The 23,354-nt window shown below is 38.9% G+C and overlaps 1 long non-coding RNA gene across 1 annotated transcript in view; it reads left to right on the plus strand.

The window, feature by feature from the left end:
* The window catches only part of LOC138756204 (uncharacterized), a 109,163-nt gene that overhangs the window by 62,147 nt on the left and 23,662 nt on the right, over positions 1 to 23,354 (plus strand). The window contains exon 3 of the long non-coding RNA XR_011352856.1: positions 23,136 to 23,263. This is a non-coding gene — a long non-coding RNA (uncharacterized lncRNA). The remainder of the gene's footprint in view (positions 1 to 23,135; positions 23,264 to 23,354) is intronic.

Below are 23,354 nucleotides of genomic sequence, written 5' to 3' on the forward strand. Positions count from 1 at the left end.
GAGTGGGGGGGGCTCTCATCAAAACATTCAGACTATTGAAATGGATGGATAGGGTGGACATGGAGAAGATGCTTCCAGTAGTGGGAGAGTCTAGGGCACAGTCTCAATGATTTAAAAAAAACAGATACGTTTCTACAGCCAGAAGGCTGTGAATTTGTGGAATTCATTGTGGAGCCAAGCCATTGGGTATATATGAAGCAGAGGTCAATAGGTTATTGATTAGTAAAGGTTATTGGGAAAAGGGAGAAAGACGGGGTTGAAATGAAAAATTTATCAGCCATGATTTGAATGGTGAAGCAGACATGATGGGCTAAATGTTCTAATTCTGCCCTGAGATTTATGGCCTTAATACAAATGTTCTGTGGTCAATTATGAAAGTGAATAAATTTCCATCTTTATTGCAAATAAAATTTAAAACAAGTTTAGAGACATCTTGCTCCAATTACATGATTCCTAATTAAAGTCTGTAGGGATAGTCTCATCACCTGAGGATCAAATGTATTGAACTTGTTGGATTAGTTTCTGGTTTTATTGTGTGCGGAGAGGCAAGGCGGATGAGACAAGTGGTCTCAAGTTTAGAAGAATAAGAGGGAATCTCGAGGAAGGAAGCAAAATTTCTAATGGGTATGTGTTTTTATTACAATCACAGCATCTGTAGACTTCATTGTTTCACTCTCTCTCCATAATCCCCCTGTGATTCTATACTCTGTGGGTTATTTATTGAAGCTTCTACAAATGGGAGCAGCCGACCTCTGAGAGTTATGTTCACATGTACGACCAAATTTTTCTTTTAAATCTTTATTAAAACTACTTTACAAGTACATATTTTGCATTAAAAGTACTATATATAATGTTCCCTGTTGGCAGCCCAAGGTCCCCGTTCCCCGAGTTACAACCAATCCTTCAGTCCCCATAATACTTGTAAGTCGGGGACTATCTATAATTCAAAAACATGAGCTCCTACCACATTATTCCTTGATGAGCTTCAAATAGGTCTAAAAGCATCTAATTTATTTTTAGAACACTTAATGCTTCATAGGAATCAAAAAAATGGATCCTTTTAAATAGCCTAGATGAACTATGCTATGTGGATTCAAATGACAATAGATCAATGTCAAAGCTGGGAGTTTCAAGTGTGAACACAAATTACACACAAGTGCGTGTTTTTGCATAGGTTTGTGAACAGTATAGCTTTGCCTGCAAAGGAAAATGTTTCTAATGTGCGTCCTCAATCAGAAACAAGGAACAACTATTAATGGAATGAAAAACATGCCAAAAGAGAATATGAAGGCAGCATCCAAGGAAACAAATGAGGCAAAGCAGAATCATAAGAATGAGTGAGTAAATTCAGATTGAAAACAAAAGGACAGTGTCATAAAATGTGGAGAAGCCTTGAGAAAGAAAGTGGTTGCAGTAAAATACATTGTTTGTACATTACTGATGAGAGTTTTGTTACTTCTGTCATTTTCTTTGGCAGGTTCATGCAAGAGCATCAGCAGAGAGAAAAAAAATATAAGATCTGTCACCTACTGAAGCATTTTCATTATTAAATGGCTATTGATGTGAAGTCAATTGATGAAGATATAGGAGTGCTAATTAAGAAAATAAAATTTTGACCAGTTTTAATTTGTTGCCTGTTGAAAGGCATGAAAACATAATGTTAAAATGAGTGCTCAGATGTATTGATCACTGAATTTGAAAACTTGTTGAATTCTTGCTGAAGCCAGAATGTACTGAATTTCACAATCTTGTGCAGATGTATTGTTTATTATCAGTCAAATATATGGATTGAATTTATAGCAGGGATGACTAAAGGAGTGTCACAAGAACATATAGATGTAATTTATCTTTACAAGGATTTTAAAAAGATTTATTGGGTAGGTCAGTAAAATTAATGAGATTGGTTTAATTAATCTTACAAAAAATGTCACCAGTTTTCATCATCCTCATATTAAAGCAAAAATAGTCTTTGACATTTCATTGCATCACTTGAATCTAAAGGGATGAAATAAAGTAAAAGAAACATGCTTCAGGACTTGTAGGTAGATGATAGGTCCAAACCACTAGGCAATGTTTTTGTTTGTTTAGCTAGCATTTTTTTTAATTGTTGTAACATTGATTTCTCTCAATATTTGACAATTACCAGCAATTTAGATACAAATAATGATGAAAATGGCATTCAATTTTTGCTCAAAATAGGCCATATTATTTTGATTGACTCTGCTAATATTTGCTAAAATGAAAACCAAATGCTGCAAGTACTGGAAATCAGAAATGAAAACCAGAAAAAAAAGGTTAGGGAGAGTGAGCAGGTTAAGCAGATTTGCAGAGAGGAAAACAGAATTAATGCTTTGGGTTGATGATCTGTCATTCAAACTTGGTGTATTTCATGTGGTAGCTTGACTGTTATTATAATAGATTACTCATGACATGTTGAGAGTTCTAACCCTATCATTGTAAATTATGAAATTATATTCAATTCTGGCTAATCCTAGTCAAGTGCATTCATGGGTTTCCCCTTCCCTATTCTCTGCACCAGTTCCTTGCAGTGTACTACCAATCAACCACAATCAGACAGAGAATCATGATTAATAGGCTTTAATCACTTCAAAGTGTCTGCACAGCTTGAATGTTGTTGGCCTCATTCCAAGGCAGGTAGTAAGGGAGGGATTTGGATGTAACAACCTTTATGGGGAGAGAGGAGTCACACTTTCAGGGTGTGGGCCAGCCCATATCCATCTATACATATAGAGGTAGCACCACATGTAGTTGATACCATTTCTAAAGTAAGAAGAGAAGATTCTGAGTACAGTCAGCAGATCAAGTGGCATCTGTGGCAAGATGAACAGATTTGATGGTTCGGTTCAATAAACTTTCAGTAGAATTGTTATCACAGATGTATTTAACATTCTGAGTCTTTCCAACAGTTTCTGTTTTCACTTCAACTTTCTAACATCTGCAAGATTTTCCTTTGATTTCATTTCCAAAATATATGGTGATTTCTTATTCTCCTCAAGGCAAATAAGCTTAGCTAATAAATACTGTAATCCCCAAGAGCAAGATTTTTTTAAGCATCCAATAGATTAATTTCAAACCAATCTGTGTTTGTGAGGCAGCTAATGGACATAGGAATACGATGTATCATACTTATTTTTACTCCAATAATTCAGCAAAATGTTGTTTTGTACACTAGCAATTGCATGCATTAATTTCTTCCTCACTGGCAGCAGGATAATTGGAGCACCACAATGAAATAGCTGATCAAGTTTCAGACCGAGCATCCTATATGCTTGGTTAATATCAACTGAATACAAGGCTTGCTCATAATGCTCTTATTTGTTGATAATTATTATTGATTATATCCTGAAATAACCAATGATAGAAAAGTTCAGAATTGAATATGGAATATGTGCCAAAGAAGCTCAGCAGATAAAGAACCTGCACCAGGCTGTGGGAGACTGGCTCATGGGAACCAGGCATTAGGATTGGGATTTGTGAGTGTGGTGATATGTAATTGCACCAAAGAAAAGGTACAAGGACTGCCTAAAGAAATCTCTTGGTGCCTGCCACATTGACCACCGCCAGTGGGCTGATAACGCCTCAAACCGTGCATCTTGGCGCCTCACAGTTTGGCGGGCAGCAACCTCCTTTGAAGAAGACCGCAGAGCCCACCTCACTGACAAAAGGCAAAGGAGGAAAAACCCATCACAAGAAGACCGCAGAGCCCACCTCACTGACAAAAGGCAAAGGAGGAAAAACCCAACACCCAACCCCAACCAACCAATTTTCCCCTGCAACCGCTGCAATCGTGTCTGCCTGTCCCGCATCGGACTTGTCAGCCACAAACGAGCCTGCAGCTGACGTGGACTTTTTACCTCCTCCATAAATCTTCGTCCGCGAAGCCAAGCCAAAGAAAGATATGTAATTACACCACTAGGTCACCAGGGGTCATCCCGGTGACCTTGTATATAAAGCAGTCCAGAGCTACAGTCTAGCCTTCCAGGTTTGTCTTGCCGAGAGACAAGACCTCTTAGTGTACATATTAGTTTATTAAAGCTGTCTTATACTCGCACTGCTTTTGTGGTTATTGTCAGTACAGTGAGGGTGTCAATGGAGCGCAGGATTATGGGAGTGCAGGAGGCAGTGGCATCAAGGGATTCATTGGCACTCAATGAAGGGACTTTATTTTGCTGCTATCTCTCTTGATTGGAGTGTCAGACAAGTGACAACTGTTTCTGTGTTTTTACAGGCAAACAAATGTTAACACTTTTTCTCTCTTGTGAACATGATAATAAAGAAACCTGAACCTGAATAAAAACTTTCTATTTTCATATATGCCAAATGTTCTAAAAGAAACATGATGTGGCTTATGAATCTGTAACCAAAATGCATTTTGTGGAAATGCCTGACCACCAAATAATAAGCCATGAGATCTATACTAAATAAGATTAATGTGATAGCCATTTGCACCAGTAAATGTTCCTGCTTTGCAATACTGTAAGGTTGAAACAAAAAGATAATTGCAGATGTTACTTCTGATGTTACTTCTGTATAGCAAGTCTTTAGTAAACAATGGTTTCCAGTTCTGAGTACCTGCTAATGGGTAAGCAGATAAAATATTCCATTTACTTGTACACACAACTTGGAAAAAGCCAATTCAGCCCATTTGTCCTTTACCAGTACTTTTCCTGCAAATGAGATTTCCATCACTATTCGCTGCTTCATCTTACTTTGATGTAATTATTCAGCTTTCCTGAAAATGTATTTGTTATTTGCCACAGGCAGCTCCCATTCTGGAAACGGTGCAGATTTTTTAAAAAGTTCCATTAATCTTCAAGATAGATTGATAGGGTTAAAAAAAAAAATTTAATAGAAAAGTTAGGTGTTAAACATTAACATTATTTTATCAGCAGTATGATTTTTCCATGTTTGAAAAGTAATTGAAGGCAGCAGAGTCAAAGCCAACCAAATATTATCATCTCACAGTGGATTTCTTTCATGAACCATATGGGATCTGAAATACAAAGCAAATGGCATAAGGCAAAAAAAAAGCAGTGCTTGCAAACTTGTTCGTTAACTTTCACAGTCAATGACTTGCACACTGTGGTGTATAGATCACTTATGAGGCATTAATAATTGCCGCAATTAATGCTTATATAATGCAAATACTGAAATTTCAATTAATATTTTGAATAATGATGGCAATGTTTCAACTGGGGATTATTTTTCATCTTGAAAGTGCTTTGTTCGACCACAATTAATTGGAACACCTACCGAATAGGAAAACGTATAATTTATGCATTTTTTAAAAAATCTGAACAAAAGCTATGATGCATGTGAAATTAGTGTACTGCACAATATTATTAAAAGTCACAGCTTTACATGTTAATATGGTATGAAATGTGATCGCATTCTAACATTTCATTCTCAAGATCTTTTTAAAATAGATGCAGCAATGACAAATTAATGCATTCAGCATAGCATATTCACATTGTCTGATCACTAATACGATTACAGTATCCAGCCAATACCAATCTGCTGTTGATTAACTGTATGCATCAGTAGAGTGCCCAAAATTGATATTTCCAAAAAAGCTAATGTGTAATGTTCAAATTGAACCAAGGTCCCTTAAAGAGGAGCAACACACTTTTGAAATTGCATTAACAGTCCTATGTGACCTGCAATAGGCAAATGAATTCTTTAACATCAAAGAGATCTAGCACACAAACTTTGCAATGATACAGAGAAAGTGAAAAAAGATTATTATTTTATGTGCATAGACGAGGTGCCTCTGCAGACACATTGTGAAAAGGCAGTTGGAGGACCTATCTCTGGACGTGATGGCAGAAATCCAGCTCTGTTGATCTAAGTCCCATGCTGCAAGAAATGTAATGGTCAAACAAAAGATCAAAATTACTGAATGCATTTTCAGATGGCATAACCTACCAACTGGCCTGTTGCCCTCAGACATCGTTCTCATGCCACATTCCTATCCTATGGCTCTTATAATCTATTAATCATAGTATGCATATCCATACACACTTGCAACATACAGATTGATTACACTGTCAACAATTAAACCACAAGGCAGCCGCATCAGCCAATTATACTGTATCACTCCTCATTGCAGAAAGCAAGAACAAATTGCAGAGGACAGTTCTCAAAAGTGAATACCTTGCTTTAAATAATCATAGGTGGCAGGGGATTGCAAGTATTTTCAGCTTCGACCAAGGAGACTTATAAAAGCCCGTAGCAATGGTCCTCTTTGTGATAATAGCCCATTCAGACCTGTTCCTCTTCAGATGGATCAATAGCTGAAGCAATTGTTAACTATCGGCTCCTTTGTGGTGTGGGTATTCCTCGCAATATCTTTTAGAAAATTGCTCTGTGACCAAACTAAGCAGCAGTGGTCCCTTTCTGAGCTCCTTCTTTCCTTTTCATTCTTCCTTTACTTGCTGCTTGTCCTTCTTGAAATGACCTTTATTCATACATTTTTTGGCAAGATTAGGTCCTTTCAGTGCCTTATAGAAGACCTTGATTAAAATCTTGAATTCAGGAAAAAAAAGTTAATTCTGTACCAGACACACAACTCCTTTGAGACTTCTGAAAGTTAATATTATTATGTAACTTTCAAACTGACAAACAAATTGTATCAAATTAGTCAAAAAATCCTTTAAGAAATGCTGGAGGCAGATCCATTTTCATTATGATATGGATGCTTTTAAAGACAGTGCAGAGGAAATTTACCAGAATGTTGCCTGGATTGGAGACTATGTCGTATGAAGTAAGGATGAGTGAGCAGGGGCTTTTCTCTGTGGAGCAACAGGATGAGAGGTAACTTAATAGAGATGTATAAGAATACGAGGATAAGGTGGACAGTGAGCAAAGGGCAACAAGGATCAACGTGAGTGGAGGAAAGTTTAGTGAAGACTTAAGTAGATTTGAGTAGTGGGTGGCTGGAATATATTGGAGGTAGCTGATCCCACAGGGACAGTTGAAAGACTCTTAGATAGGCACATAGATGTGAGAAAAATGGAGGATTTTGGGGTAGGAGGGAGGAAGTGTTAGAATGATGTGAAGCAGATTTGTATTGGGGAGCATAATGTTGTGAGCTGAAGGGCTCATACTTTGCTGTAGTTGTTCATTTTTATGTTCATTTTCAATTTCTTACTGCTGCGGTTGGAGTTTCCCGTCTGCTTCAAAAGGGCATCAATCGTTTTCTGTGCCTGAGAGGAGCAGAATGAGCTGCCTCATGAACTACCACCCTGTATCCTTCACATCTACTGGAATGAAATGCTTTTAGAGGTTGGTCATGGCCAGAATGAACTCCTAACTAAGCAAAAGACTGGACCATCTGCAATTTGCTTCCCGCCACAATCGTTTCACAGCATATTCAATCTCACTGGCTTTCCACTCAGCCCTGAATCACTTGGACAACAGTGATATGTACATCAGGCTGCTTTTCATTGATTGTAGCTCAGGTTTCAACACCATCATCCCTTCAGTGCTGGTTAGCGTACTTCAAAACCTGGGCCTCTGTGCCTCCCTCTGCAACTGGATACTTGATTTCCTCATCAGTAGATCAGTAGACCACAAGCAGTGTGGATCAGTAACAACATCTTCTTCTAAATGACAATCAAGACATTCGTACATCAAGGATGGTGTGAGAAACAGAAGTACCTTCACAGATTTCGCTCATGACAAAAATTGAGAACAAAGAACATTTATTGTACAACAGTGCAAAGTTGGGTGGTTCCCCTTACCATGGGAATACACACACACATACTGGGGCTCACCCAACTTTTATACAGTTCATTTCAGTGTAGAAGTACCCTCCCCCCCTTAACATTCTTCTGCCTCCTGGATTGGTTTGGCATTTGGTAATTCTGTCTGCCTGTCGTGCCCGTGCAGTTTCTTGTAAACTTGAAAGACCATGGGGTATCCTGTCTGGGTCCCATCATCTCATTGTCCTTATTCATGAATCTGCCTTTGTCCTTATTCACACATCTCAACCCCCAGGATTTACTAATTCTATATGCAGAACTTGCTAATTCTTTCTATCACTATAAGACCCTTATTCTATACTTGCGTAACCCTTCCTCACACTCTTATCGGAATTCATCCTTATCGGAATTCATCCCTACACAGCACTTACTTAACTTCCTCTAGTCTAGTCTAGTATTCCTTATTTCATTCATACTAGCTTTACTTCCTATATTCTCTAATCTCTCACAATGGGTTTAGCTCCATGAATGCATGGAGGAGGATGATAAAGTCCATGTTCAAGAATCCTTTTATTGTCATAGAAAAATATAACTTTTGTCTGCCATAAGGAAAACTAAGAGTTGCCATGAGCATTGCCCAACACCCCGAACAATAGGAGATAGAGAAGGAGAAGACAATCCCTTCAAAGTCACTGACTGTCTATGGATTTGCCTCCAGCAATTTTGCAGCTGCAGGGACTTGTGATTTATCTATCAGCCATCCAAATTTCAGGTCAAACCTCTGACATGATCAGTAAGCCTTCAGCACTTTGAGGCTCTTCAGGTGTCCTTCTTACCCTCAGCAACCTCTTGAATCCCAACTCTCATACCTGCTTCCCATGAGCCACTGTTCAGCAGCCCACAGCCCATGTAAGTCCTCGATTGTGTCACCCATAGCCTATGTGGGTCCCTCAGTCACTGAGCCCCTCACTGATCTGCCACTGAGGTCAGATTGTCTCCTCTGCATTTCTTTCACAACAGGGGGCTGGGGGGGAAATGTTCAAGTGTCCTGCACTAGACTGTTACTCCCCAGAGTCTGCAACCTCTCATGGCCAGTGGTGAGCATGGATGCTACCATCTTGGACAGACCTCATGGTTGAAGGATTTTACTTACAATCACTATCAGCTCTTTAACAGGCCATTTAAAGCCTGTAAGGATCTGCTGCCATTAGGCCTGCATGTTTGAAACCTTCACAGCAGCATTGTGTTTCTGCTCCCCACTCTCCTGGGGGACATACAAAAGACTATTGGATAGACACATAGATGTATAACAGAGTTATTTATGTGTTTCAGGTTGGGGGAAAATTGGATTGTTGCAGAGTGACTTTTAAAATGTCAGCACAAAATCGTGGGCTGAAGGGCCTGTCGCGGTCGCTTACTTACTTTCCTTGGGAGGAGGAGAGTGGGTGTCAGACATTTTGGCACTGCATGTTCGTGCCACACATTTCGGTGAAAAAGAAACTTTTGTAGCCCTTTGGATATTTTGGTGCCCACAGTTTGGCCCAGCAAACTCTAGCGTTGTGGTGTTTTTTAGAAATATTTTGGGATTTATTGTTATACTTGGGTTCATGTTTGGTGCTGGCCCGGCTCCCCATGATGTTGCAGCACTGCCTCAACCCACGGCATTTCAGAAACTGCTCCCTGAACTCTCTGTGTTGCATTTACTCCCTCGCCCCAGGAAATGGCTTCTCATGGCAAACATTTTGGATTTATTGTTATACTTACTAAATATTCATACAAATAAACTCTTATTATACAATTAATCATTTGGGATCATGTGATTTATCACATGATCATCGCTATTTTTAGTGCTAATAGAGTAATTTGTGAAATTGATGGACTTATTCCCATTTTATGACATTTAACACTGAGCACCTGATGGGTAACTTTAGTTGTATTGGATCATTTAGTGCATTTTAAGCACAAAAGGCAAAGGAAAAATTGCTCAAAGTGATTACCTTTATATATTTGACAAGTGCAGTAAGACAGATGATTTTATTTTGTTTTAGTAGCATGAGGACAAGAATACATGCAAAGGACGAATCTATACCAAAAATGATAAAGTGATTTGTGAAATCAATCAGCACAGCCACTGAATCAGTCAAAATAGCAAAGGTTAAAACCAACTTGAAGCACCGTACTCAAGAAATTTTAGCAGCAGGCAGTCCAAGGAGTCATTCCGTATCCTGATTTCTTGAAAAGGACTTAGGAAGGGAGCACTATGAAATGTTTCAGGCACCTCCCAATCCAACAAATTTGCTCGACCTAGAGATTCCAGATTGTTTGAAGATCTATAAAACTTGCAATAGGAGTGGGCCATTTCTAGGAGAGAGTGAGCTATCTGAAAGCAGAATTTTGATTTTTTTTTGGTAGGAAAAAGTGGTGTGAAGAAATCCTTGCAGGTTCTGATGTCTGGAATGCCGACAGACCTTTTAATCTGGCCCCACCATTGGTTTTACAAGTAAATGTAATATTGGCCAAAAAAAACATGGTGGAATTCGCCCTATTATTTATGCTCTGCTTCCTAACAAACAAAGGGTAATATATATCAGACTGTTTGAATTTATTAGAGCTATCTTGCCAAGCATTGCTTCAAAAAGCATAGTGTGTGACTTTGAACAAGTTGCCATGTTAGCAATGAAAGACACTTTTCCAGGGCTGGAATTAAAAATCTACTTCTATAATTTGAGACATCTAAAGAAAATAAGAGCAAGTCAGCACTATGTTAACGAAGCAGACATCGCCCTCAAAGCTAAATTGATCCTCTTGCTTAATTTTGTGCCAGTTAATGATATTGAAACTCACGTAAATGCACTTAAAGACTTTTTGCCCAATCAACTCCAGGAATTTTTACATTGGTTCAAAGATGATTATATTGGATGACAAAATAGAAATAGGTATGGAAGACACCCAGTACTGTTTTCCATAGATTTATGGAACCTTTATGAGGGGTCCCTAAGTGGAAAGGATAAAACAAACAACCATGCGGAGGCAGCTCACAGATGAACTTATGCGGTGTTAGGTATGCACCATCCAACCATTTGAAAGTTCATTGATAGCATAAGGAAAGTTCAAAGGGGAAATCATGCTTATATGAATGATTTGTCCCCACAGCACAAGATGAATAAGTAATTACATGCGGAACAAAAAAAATTGAAGATACTGACTTCATATAGAGAGAAAGAATAGTTAATGTTTGAGGTTTTTCATTTAATTGATTTTTTTTTAAACCGTATATTTCGGTGTGCAAGTCAATATCCCCACCACCCCCCCCCCCACTTCAGCCTCATTTAAATGGGTTTTGTAGTATATCCAGCATATAAGTTGATCCCAATTTTGTAGCAGCCTGAGGTATCCTGTTGACTGGCGTATAGTTGACGCCCCCCAAAGCTCCTAATGCCTGAGATGGGCTGTTGACTGGCATATACATTGACCCCCCCCCTCCCAAAGATCATGAGGATTGATCTGCTGGGTGTTGGCTGGAGTGATTGCTAGCATGGTGGGTCCATCAACACAAGGCAACATGAGACAAAAATATGAAGCTTTAAGTTGAAAGTGATAGAAATGTCTAAGAAAACCAACAACTGCGCTGGTGCAGGATAATTTGTTGTGCATGAGAAGCTGGTAAGAGATTGGAGGAAGAAATAAGAGACTGTAAGAAAAATACCAAAAAAGCAATGTTCTTTGAGGAAAGGAATCACTCGTTGACCAGAGTTGGAAAACCATGTTGCAGAATGGGTACGTGAACAGAGGCAAGATTGCTACATAGTCATCTGAAATAAAGGAAGAACATTTGCATTGCAGTGGACAAAGTTGCACCGCGACCTCAGTGATGATTTTGAGGCTGCAGTAGGCCAGGGCAATCGTTTCATGAACAGGACTAATCTGGTATTATGCCAGAAAACAAAAATTGCTTAGAAACTACCAAAAGATCTTGATCATAAAGTTGTAAATTTTCACCAGTTTATTATACAGAACCAGCAGAAACCTCAGTTTTCATTGGCAAATATCAGAAACATGGACAAAGCCCCCATGAATTTCAACATGTTAGGCAATAGAAGAGTGGAATGGAAAGGAGTTAAAACTGTGCAAACCAGAAGTACAGGCCACGAAAGAACCAAGTTTACTGTGGTGTTATCATGCATGACTGATGGGACAAAGTTAAGACCCATGGTAATCTTCAAGCACAAAATTAAACTGAAAATGAAATTGACCCTCACCCAAGTATAGGATTCAAAGTCAGAGGATTCTTGCCATTCAGACTGTGCATTGCCTGTTTTGCACTATCGTACAAGGTCGGGCCAAACGGTAAGGCCTCCAGACCATTACATGAAGGGACAGTTTCAATCAATGGCCTTCTTGCATGGCAGAGGCTGAGGGTCGGGAGTGGGCTGTCATGTACTTACCTTTGTTGAGAGGAAGAGAGTGAGTGTCAGGATCACCCGTGAAGCATTGAGCAAATGAGAAGGTCAGAGGAGTTTAGCTGGGTGCTGTTTGGGGAGTTGACGAACGCAATGTTGTTTCTAGTGAATGATAATAAGAAAGTTGACTTCATAGTGTACTGAAAGAAAAAAGTTAGTGAGTATATTATTTATTTGTTTGTAGCTGTGATAAATTAGTGCTGTTATATGCCTGTACTCTGCAGTAATGTTCTATGCTCCAAGAGTGTGCCATCCCAATGTCAGTCATATAGGGTACAGATACTCTGAATTATATGATTTATAAATAGCTTGTGTTGGTTTTGAGTTTCTCCATGTGGATTTCTTCTTCTGACCTTGTAAGGTTTGCTGAGAAAAAATCCACGTGAGAATAAAAAGAGAAGGCTGGATATGTGAGGATATCAGTTCCAAGAAGTTTGAGCTAGATATGATCAATGAGATAATTAGATGAATAGCTAAACAGATGGGCTCAACGAGGGGATCAGATATCTAGTTAATTAGATAAGATAATAATTAAATAGATCGAAAGATAGATAATTGTGAGATTAATTTTGTTTCATTTAAAATATCTGATGAAAATTTATGCCCAGATTTTAACAATAATTTAATTAATTATTAATGCATTTTCTTTATTTGTGAAATGTATTAACATATTAATAAAGATTGTTATTGACACATCATTAAGCCTTTTAAGAGTTATTAAACATTTAAAGAGATTGTATGTGTTTTCTTCCCGTATAAAATTGATTTTGAAATTATTTTACCATTATTTGTTACCAGCATCAGAATTTTGTTATTATACAAGGTACTACCAAAATCCAATGGCATCGATAGTGCAAAGGAAAATAATATACTACTATCAGTCTAAGAAAAACAGATGGTGAGAAGCTGGTGGTAAATTTAGCTAGTAGTCATCAGCTGTTCCTGCTGCCACCAAGGTGACACTTCAATTCAATCTGTGAAGTAGATTTTAACATCCATGATCTTCAAATTAAGTCGAAAAGATGACGTCCAATTAATTAGCCAATAAAATGACAATGAATTAGACAATTTAAAGAACAATATTGCAAGGCAAATAAAAAAAGCTATAGTCTTATTTCCTATAAATGTATAATTAAGTAAAATGCATGTGGAAAAGGAACAAAGTTATTGTGGATTTATTATTGCGTGAACATTTATCTTGTACATTTTAATCATTTGGAACAATGTGATTCAATGTTTTGCATGCAGTAAATATCAACATTCACAACATTCCTGAGTTCAATAAAAACCTTCCTTGAATTGAATTAATTTGAGAAATTGACCGAAAGCTTGGTGCTTTTTTTTAACCCTAAAGTTTAATATGTCTGGACGTATTACAGATGATCACAAATGAAATAGAAGAAATGTATTGACATATTTAGCTGTAATGGGGAGAATCTAGGTACACACTAACAGTTAAACATAGAAATCAGATATACTGTTAGTTATAGTTGCAGTCAATTAACTGTGAGAAGGATGAACTGTAATAAAATTGGCAGAAACAGTGGTCTCTGAGAATGAGGAGCTCACAGTCCAGAGGAAGACCAGAAAGGTCATTATCTAAACAAGGTCTAAGAAAGCAGCAATCTGTGATGAGAACAGACAGCAACAAAGGCAAGGGGCCCAGACAAACATCAGAAACAATAGCTTTAGGAGGAGAAATACCTTTTCATTCAGTAGCTGTAAATCTTCAGAACTACAATTTAGTTTCATGACATGTATCGTGAAATTTGTTGTTAGCAGGAGCATTACAGGTGCAATAAATAGCTATAAATTATATTGTTTACAAATGTTTTAAAGTGCAAAAGAAGAGAAAAAAAGTAAGGTAGTTCATTATCCATTCAGAAATCTGATGGCAGAGGGGAAAAAACTGCCTTTTGTACCGTGCGGGTGCTTGTCTTCAGGGAACTGTGCCCGCTTCCTGATGGCAGGATTTGGTAGAGGACAGAGTCTGAGTCTTAAGACACTGCCTCTGGAAGATATCCTTAATGGAGCAAAGACTAATGCCCATAATGGTTCTGGCTGAATGCACAACTCTCTGCAGCCTCTTCCTGTGCTGTGCATTGGCACCTCCATGTCAAACGGCGATGTAACCAATCAAAATGCTCTCCATGGCACACATGTAGAAATTTGCAAGAGTCTTTGGAGACATACCAAATCTCCTAAATCCCCTTTTTTAAAAAGAAGTATAGATTCTGGCATGCTTTCTTCATCATTATATTGGCCCAGGATAGATCTTCAGAGATGTTGACACCCAGGAATTTGAACTGATTTACCTTTTCAGTTGCTTGCTTGTATTCTCCTGGTTTCCCCTTCCTGAAGTCCACAGTTCCTTAGTTTTGCTAACATTGATGCAAGATTTTTGTCGTGACACCACTTAACTAGCTGATCTATCCCACTCCTCTATGCTTCCTCATTGCAGAGTGTGATTTTGGCCAATGACCGTAGTATCTTTTCCAAATTTGAAGCTTTCTTCCATAAATGGCCTGAGAAGGAGATGTTTTCAATATTTGAGATAGATTAAGAAATTATTAACAAAGGGCTGGAAGTTCACTGGGGGCAAGGAAAGGAATGCAGATTTGAAGTTAGAAGTCATTAGTAAATGAGAGAACAAGATTAAAAAGCCAAATCATGATTCTTGCTCAGAACCATTTGCTCATGAGCAGAAAGATACTTTCTACGGAGATAATTTAATTTAATAAAAAATTTCTTCAGATGCTGGAAATCTGAAATGTGTATGTAAAATACTGAAAACAAAAAATCAGGCAGCCATTTCAGTTTGGAAACTCTTCATAACCTGTTGATTTCCACCTTGAGGTAATCTATTTCCACAGATGCTGAAAGACTTTTTTAAGTACTTGATAGGCTCTATCAATAACCACAGAGTCATAGGGTGCAGGAACAATAGGCTTTAATGCACACAGGACTTTAGCTGGCCTGGATCCAGGAACAGGACTGCTGGAAAGGGGAGGTATGCAACCTTTGTGGCTAGGGCAAAAGGGGAAGAGACTTAAGGGATGAGTCATTAGTGGGCGGGCCAGCCTCATATATACAGTAACTGGTAAGGGATATACAATGGAGGAAAACATATCAGTACAGTCCTTCCAGCAGATTCTTTATCTCCAGCAGCGACATGACCTTCACTCCAAAATACAGTAAGTGGAAGCTGGACACCACTAATTCATTATGAGGTTTTCAGCAAGGATTTGCTTCCCTATTCAGTTGCATATTTAGTCAGGTGTCTCTGCAAAGTAACATGAATGTAGTTTTGATACAGTCATGTAACTATAGATTAAGTACTGAAAATAATAATATTTTCATGTTTCTGATTTTCCTCTTAATTCAAACTGATCTAACCAGCATACTCACTGATAGCCAGTGATCAGTGTTACTGCTGGAGAAATGATTTTTTTTTAAAGTTCCTGTGAAAGAAAGATTGTGGTATTGGTATTTCATGAATGTGCTAAAAGAGTGTCACTGGTGACACTGCAGAAGACAACTAAGTGTCCTTCTAATTAATAAGATGACAAGGCCCCAAATAACATGTGGGTGAACAGAAGATTATTCTCTGCTTGGCCTGGGCTTGAGGCTATTATTTCCCTGCTGATCAGGATTGAGGCTGGGTCTGGGGTATTAGCTGCTGTAGAGCCAGGATTTGGGAGAATGTTGGGCTGGCAGCAGGTTGGGATTTTGGGAAGGAGATGGATGTTTCAGTTATCTGATTTTTTTTGATCTGGGGACAGATGGGGATTGGAATTAAATTGTAGTAAATGAACAACCTGAGTCAGTGTCGGATGGTAGAGATTTGGGCCTGTCAGAGCCTCAAGAAATTAGAGGGGAGTGGGCTCAGAGTCTGCAGGATCTGAGACAAAAAAAGCGATGGTTCTTTGGAGGATTGAAGTGCAGGTACATTGAGAGATCAGATGCTTTGGTTATTGGAGGAATCAATCTCTTGAATTTTTGGATCATGTTGATGAGGCTGGCTGGCTCTGGCTCTGGGAGTTGACCTTAGCAGGTCAGTGTGAGGCCAATATAACAAATCATATCAGTAGTCAGTATTATGGGAGGTTAATGTAGGTAGTAGAGAGGAATGGGTATAGCAAGTTCTTTTTCACAATGAAAACACTGTTTTCATAGGATTGGCTGATAATGGTTAATCCTAGAACAATTTAGTCCATTTTTTTTCTGGCAATGCAGGAATTATATCAGTCAGTAAATATCTGACCCTGAAATTACCTCCTTGTAGGTAGTGCTCAGTCAAATTTCTGTCCGTTTTTTTTTAAAACCATGAATCAGTGAGATAACAACAGGATGGAATCTCATATCTAGCCTAATGTAATTTAATATTGATGTTCCCATGATCTGGGTCATGAACATTTGATGTTATTACACTGATATTCTTGTTTTGAATTAATAAAACAGCTTCTTAATCCAGTGGCAGAAACTTGTTCTGGTTGCATTACTCAAATGCCCTATTAAGGCACATCTCTTTTAATGCACACTTTGTCACATTTCACTCATTTGGCTCAGTGCGCACACTTACTTCATTAGCCACACAGATAAACTATTTCACACCCTTTAATGAAAAGCAATTAAAGTTAATCACTACAGATGTGAAGATCAAAAGGTGTTGATGAGCTGTCTGTCAAACCTTTTGACTGGAATTGAATACAAGGTATTTTCTGATTAAATAAATCTGAACATAAATTTGGACCTCTGAGTTAAAAGAAGCAGATCAGAATTGCCATCAAGGGGGGAGAAAGTTTGATTCCTCTTCTAATTTTATGGATTCAAAATATAGATTGGTTTGCTTTGATTTCTCTGTGGGCAAGGAAGGTGGAAACTGAACAAATAGAGAAAATGGCAAAATTAAGGAAAGATGTCCATTATTTGGCTAAATTAGAGAGAATTGAAAAAGGACATTTTTTGATTAAACTTGAAAGTATAAAGTTGACTGAAATTCTTCACAACAATTGTCGGACTCTGGCTTTACCCTACCCTCAATTTAGTCTATGTGTCATCTGAGTCCAGCTTGCTCGTTGAATGAAGTGATAAGAGAAGGTATTCGGTTCAACAATCAGTTTATTACACAGCACAAGAATAAAGCTTAACAGAGCTCAGGTTCAGTCGTTAGTTCATAGGTCACCTGCTCAGTGAGCTATTCCCCAAGACTGACTCCTACTGTCCAGTCTCTTCTGTTTATATAGATCAACATTATTACACTGAACAAAAGTTGGCTTTCTTTGCTAGATTCCTTGCATAAGATTTATCTCAAGCAACTGCTCTGCGGTTATCTAGGGTGTAGACCTCCCATCTTAATCCTCAAAGCCAGAACATCCTGTTGTCTTGATCAGAAATCAATTTTTGCCCCATATATTTCTAATTATTTCTTTGTACTCATCTGGCCATAGCCTTCTGTTCTACTCAACACCTCCTCAACCTTCCTACTGAATTGGTTTATACATTTTCTTTGTCTCCGACATTCTCAGTCATGGTACTCTTTGTTCTCATTTGGCCATAGTCTTCTGTTCTACTCAACACCTCCTCATGTCTTAGCATTCCTCCTAGATTGGTTCATACATTTTCTCTCTTTTGTGTTTGGAGACAGCAAATTCTGCACTTACTATACTCAGCCAACTTTGCTACATATTGTGGCTGTTACTTAATTGCATTCCTATTTCCCTTAAACAGTATACTTGAAGTAAATAGTAAATTGTTACATAGTACTAGATTAATGAATACATAATGAATAGTACATAGGCATATTTTCTATGATTACTTAACCCCTTGGTTCCAACACAATACAGCACACATAATTACTATTAAGATTAATAACCTTTCCTTGACTATTCATTGTTGCAAACATCCACTCAAGGAAAATACTACAAGATGATTTCAAGATGAGTTAATTGACAGAATTAAGTTCAAGTTTATTATCCTGCAACTGTATGTATACAACCTAACAAAAAAGATTTTTCTCTGCCTTGTCTCACACTTGCACTCACAAGTAAATATTTTGGGATGTTATAGGATACTGTTCATCAGTCTTATAGTCTGCAGGAAGAAGCTATTTCCCAGTCTAGCAGTCCTGATTTTGATGCTCTCGCGCCTCCTTGGTGATGGTTGGTCAAATATACTGTGTGCTTGATGGAAATGGCCCTCAATAATTCTTTGAGTCCTATTCAAGATTCTTTTATTGTCATGTAATAAAACAAAAAATGGTGATATTACATAAAACTTTATTTAGTCTACCTTAAATTGCACAGTACCCCTTAGAGTCAGAGAAAAAGAAGTAAAACCAAGCTCGCCCAGTCACTGAGTGCCCATGGATTCACTTCCAGTGATCATACAGCCACACAGAATTCAGTCTAAACCATCTGCAACCACAGATCCAGATCCAAACCTCTGACATGATCAGGAATCCTTCAGCACCCTTGAATCTTGTTTCTGATACCTGCTAATCCTTCAGCTAGTCTCCGGCAGTCCACACCCTGGTGTGGGTCCTTTGGCTGCAGTTGCCAACCACCCATATGGGAATCTTGAGTCTCCAAAGACCTGTGTGCTCTTCAGCTGCAGAGCTCCTCATTGGTGCACCACCATGCTTCTCCTTCTCAAATGGGGGTGATCTCCCAATCTCCTGGTGCCCTGTGGCAGTCATCTGCTTCCCTGGGGTCCACAGCCTCTCAAGGCTGCTGTAGTACACAGGTATCACTGTCTTGGGCCCAAAACCTGCCATTGAAGGATTTGGAAAATAACCCACTGTCAGCTCCTTTAACAGGCCATTTAAAGTTGAAATGGATGATAGAACCTTGCAGGGGAGCTCTGTGTCTCCTCTCTCCACTCTCCGTGGGTCTGCACCAGTGGCAGCTCTATCATGGAGGTGGCAATCCCACCATTATTTTAAGATTTGCTCCTGATGAATGTCTTTGATAGAAGAAAGGGAGAGCCCAGTAATCTTCAGCCATTTTGATGATCCTCTGTATTGACCTGGTCTGATTCTTTGAAACTATCATACCAGAAAATTATGCAGCTAGAATGTTCTCTATTGTGCTCCTGTTAAATGTTGTTCAAGATGGGGCCCAGTAGCCTTTTACTCCTCTTCTTCTTAGGAAGCATCTGCATGACTAAGGATGAGGTATTGTGGGCTGCGATGGGATCATTTTGAGTTTTTCAAGCTTTGTTGGGACCAAGGAAAACTGCCTCAGGACCTTCGCGATGCCATCATCATCACCCTGTACAAAAACAAAGGCGAGAAATCAGACTGCTCAAACTACAGGGGAATCACGCTGCTCTCCATTGTAGGCAAAATCTTCGCTAGGATTCTCCTAAATAGAATAATATCTAGTGTCGCTGAGAATATTCGCCCAGAATCACAGTGCGGCTTTCGTGCAAACAGAGGAACTACTGACATGGTCTTTGCCCTCAGACAGCTCCAAGAAAAGTGCAGAGAACAAAACAAAGGACTCTACATCACCTTTGTTGACCTCATGGTGCCTTCGACACCATGAGCAGGAAAGGACTTTGGCAAATAATAGAGCGCATCGGATGTCCCCCAAAGTTCCTCAACATGGTTATCCAATTGCACGAAAACCAACAAGGTCGGGTCAGATACAGCAATGAGCTCTCTGAACCCTCCTCCATTAACAATGGTGTGAAGCAAGGCTGTGTTCTCGCACCAACCCTCTTTTCAATCTTCTTCAGCATGATGCTGAACCAAGCCATGAAAGACCTCAACAATGAAGACGCTGTTTAAATCCGGTACCGCACGGATGGCATTCTCTTCAATCTGAGGTGCCTGCAAGCTCACACCAAGACACAAGAGAAACTTGTCCGTGAACTACTCTTTGCAGACGATGCCGCTTTAGTTGCCCATTCAGAGCCAGCTCTTCAGCGCTTGACGTTCTGTTTTGCGGAAACTGCCAAAATGTTTGGCCTGGAAGTCAGCCTGAAGAAAACGGAGGTCCTCCATCAGCCAGCTCCCCACCTTGACTACCAGCCCCCCCACATCTCCATCGGGCACACAAAACTCAAAACGGTCAACCAGTTTACCTATCTCGGCTGCACAATTTCATCAGATGCAAGGATCGACAACGAGATAGACAACAGACTCGCCAAGGTAAATAGCGCCTTTGGAAGACTACACAAAAGAGTCTGGAAAAACAACCAACTGAAAAACCTCACAAAGATAAGCGTATACAGAGCCGTTGTCATACCCACACTCCTGTTCGGCTCTGAATCATGGGTCCTCTACCGGCATCATCTACGGCTCCTAGAATGCTTCCACCAGCGTTGTCTCCACTCCATCCTCAACATTCATTGGAGCGCCTTCATCCCTAACATCGAAGTACTCGAGATGGCAGAGGCTGACAGCATCGAGTCCACGCTGCTTAAGATCCAGCTGTGCTGGGTGGGTCACGTCTCCAAAATGGAGGACCATCGCCTTCCCAAGATCGTATTATACGGCAAGCTCTCCACTGGCCACCGTGACAGAGGTGCACCAAAGAAGAGGTACAAGGACTGCCTAAAGAAATCTCTTGGTGCCTGCCACATTGACCACCGCCAGTGGGCTGATATCACCTCAAACCGTACATCTTTGCGCCTCACAGTTCGGCGGGCAGCAACCTCCTTTGAAGAAGACCGCAGAGCCCACCTCACTGACAAAAGACAAAGGAGGAAAAACCCAACACCCAACCTCAACCAAACAATTTTCCCCTGCAACCGCTGCAACCGTGTCTGCCTGTCCAGCATCGGACTTGTCAGCCACAAACGAGCCTGCAGCTGACGTGGACATTTACCCCCTCCATAAATCTTCGTCCGCGAAGCCAAGCCAAAGATATATTTAAGTATACTGTCTACATTTAACTGGGTATTCATTACCATAGCACTTTTCAAGTTGAGTTTTTCTGAAAGATTCAGTCACAAACTGCCACAATCCATAGATGCTGACATATAAATCTTCATTAGAAGTTTATAATAGCCTCTTTCTGGAGGATAAGTGGAAAAAAAGTACTTCAAAATTTTCGATCTACCCCCTCACTTGGAGCCAAAGGGCTCACGATTAAAGCCACAATGACTTGGGGGCCTCTGTAGTAAAAGGACAAGACCATAACATTGGGAGGTGGTCTGAGGCCACTTAATGATGCATTGAGAAAGATAGGAATGATGAAGGAAGCACAGCTTTTTTTTTCCAAATCTTCTCAAGTCATTAATTATTTTTCAGAAGTATTAAAACCCACGGCAATAATTAACAGGAGAAGGAATCCACTAAGCAGTTCTTTTAAATCAAAACAACAGTTAATATTTTTAATTCTGCCATAATTCAAATGCCTAAGAGTATCATTTCTTCAAGGGTTCTTGTGATCAACATTACTTGCACTTTTTCTTTAACACATATAAATATTTATTTGGTTACATTGTGTTTCAAGCTGCAGAAGAATCATTAGTTCCTAACATTGGGTCTTCTGAAACCAAACTAAATTAGCCATCTGCCAACAATAGTGATATGGAATTAATTGCATGCAAATTGGGTGGGAGCTTCAACAAGAGATAAATGTTTAAGCTATATTTCAGAAGGTTAAGGTTTAACACAGGAGCAGAAGAATATTCATAGCCTAAGCATAAAATCTGTCATCATGAAACAGTGCCAGTTGCCCCAGGTGTGAAACAGGCAGCCTTCTTCAATTATCTTAGGAGATAAAACATAGTTAAGTCTTGTGCCAAGTTCTTTGGCATTTCCTGCAATGGTTTTGTTACAATTTAAAAAAAAAACATGCTGATAGTCCATTTCAAAATGAAATGTTTCAAAGCAAATAGTCATCTGGAAAATCAACTTTATTTTGATTGACCGGCTTGAGAACATCTCCTTGGGGTAAAAAAAAACAGCTTGGAGTATAACAGGATTGCGAATTTTACCCAGAGACTCACTATTTCTCCATATGCGGCAACTTACTTCCTTTCACACTTTCAACTGCTCTTTGCACTCTGCCGTAGATAGACCCTTTTACACAGGTCTTGAAAGTCAGGTTTTATCTGCTTTTTGAGCTCTTTAATGAAAGAATCGCAAAAGTGAATTGGGGAGTCTAGATTTTCCCATCTTCTATCCATCTAGGTAGGTAAGCTCAGCACTGGAGTGTATTTGACTCACAGAGCTGTTTTTTTTTTGTGTGTGAACAAGCAAGCCGACTTCCAGAGATGGGTCATGTAAATGGCAATAACATGGTTTTCAATGTTAAAAAGTGCTTAATGATACCAGATACTGGTTAAGCTGCTGCCAGAACCATCATGTAATTTTATTACTGATACAAGACACCAGGTTCAGAATTGCAATGAAATAAACTGTCTGACAACACATGTATTCCATTAAACAAGTGTGACTTGATTTAAGTTATTTTTTTAAACTCTGCATTATAAAATAAGCTATTGAAGAGAAAAAAAAACAGATGCATATTCATTACTTAAAAAGAGTTAAATCCTAATAAACACAATTTTAAAAATTAGAAATATTGAAAATAGAAAACAAGATGACCTTAAATTACATTTCAGCACCATGCTTAATGCAGAGTAAGATTTTTCAGACGACTCCTCTCTTCTGATGGTTATTGACTAATCTGTATTTTATAATAACATCAACTATGCTGTTTCAAAAGGTGTATCAGGTTTTGAAAAGTTTGATCTTATTTTAATATTATTTTAAGCATTTTAATGGCACTGACCAATTTTGAAATAAAAAATAAAAAAATTTTAAAAAGCAAATCTGAAATAAGAAAATGCTGGGAAAACAAGCAGCATTTGTCTAACTTTTCAGGTCAATTACCTTTTATAAGAAATGGTAAAAATTCAATTACTTCAATTTCTCGCTCCACAGTGTTGGCTGGCAAGCTGAATTTTCTAACATTTGCATTTCTCATTTCAGGTTTTCACCATCAATTCTGTTTTTGCATTGGGATATAAATATGTACAGTGACAAATGATGAATTAGACAGAAGCAAAAAAATGGAAATCCGACTAAAGGAAGGCAATCCATGTTAATGTCATATGAAGGTAAGAACTGTGAGCAACACAAGACCACTTGACCCCTCAACTTTTCTCAGCCATTAACACCATCACGATTATATTAACCGACTGAGAATGA

Source organism: Narcine bancroftii, chromosome 3, assembly GCF_036971445.1.
Source record: "Narcine bancroftii isolate sNarBan1 chromosome 3, sNarBan1.hap1, whole genome shotgun sequence".
In the NCBI taxonomy this organism is placed as follows: Eukaryota; Metazoa; Chordata; class Chondrichthyes; order Torpediniformes; family Narcinidae; genus Narcine; species Narcine bancroftii.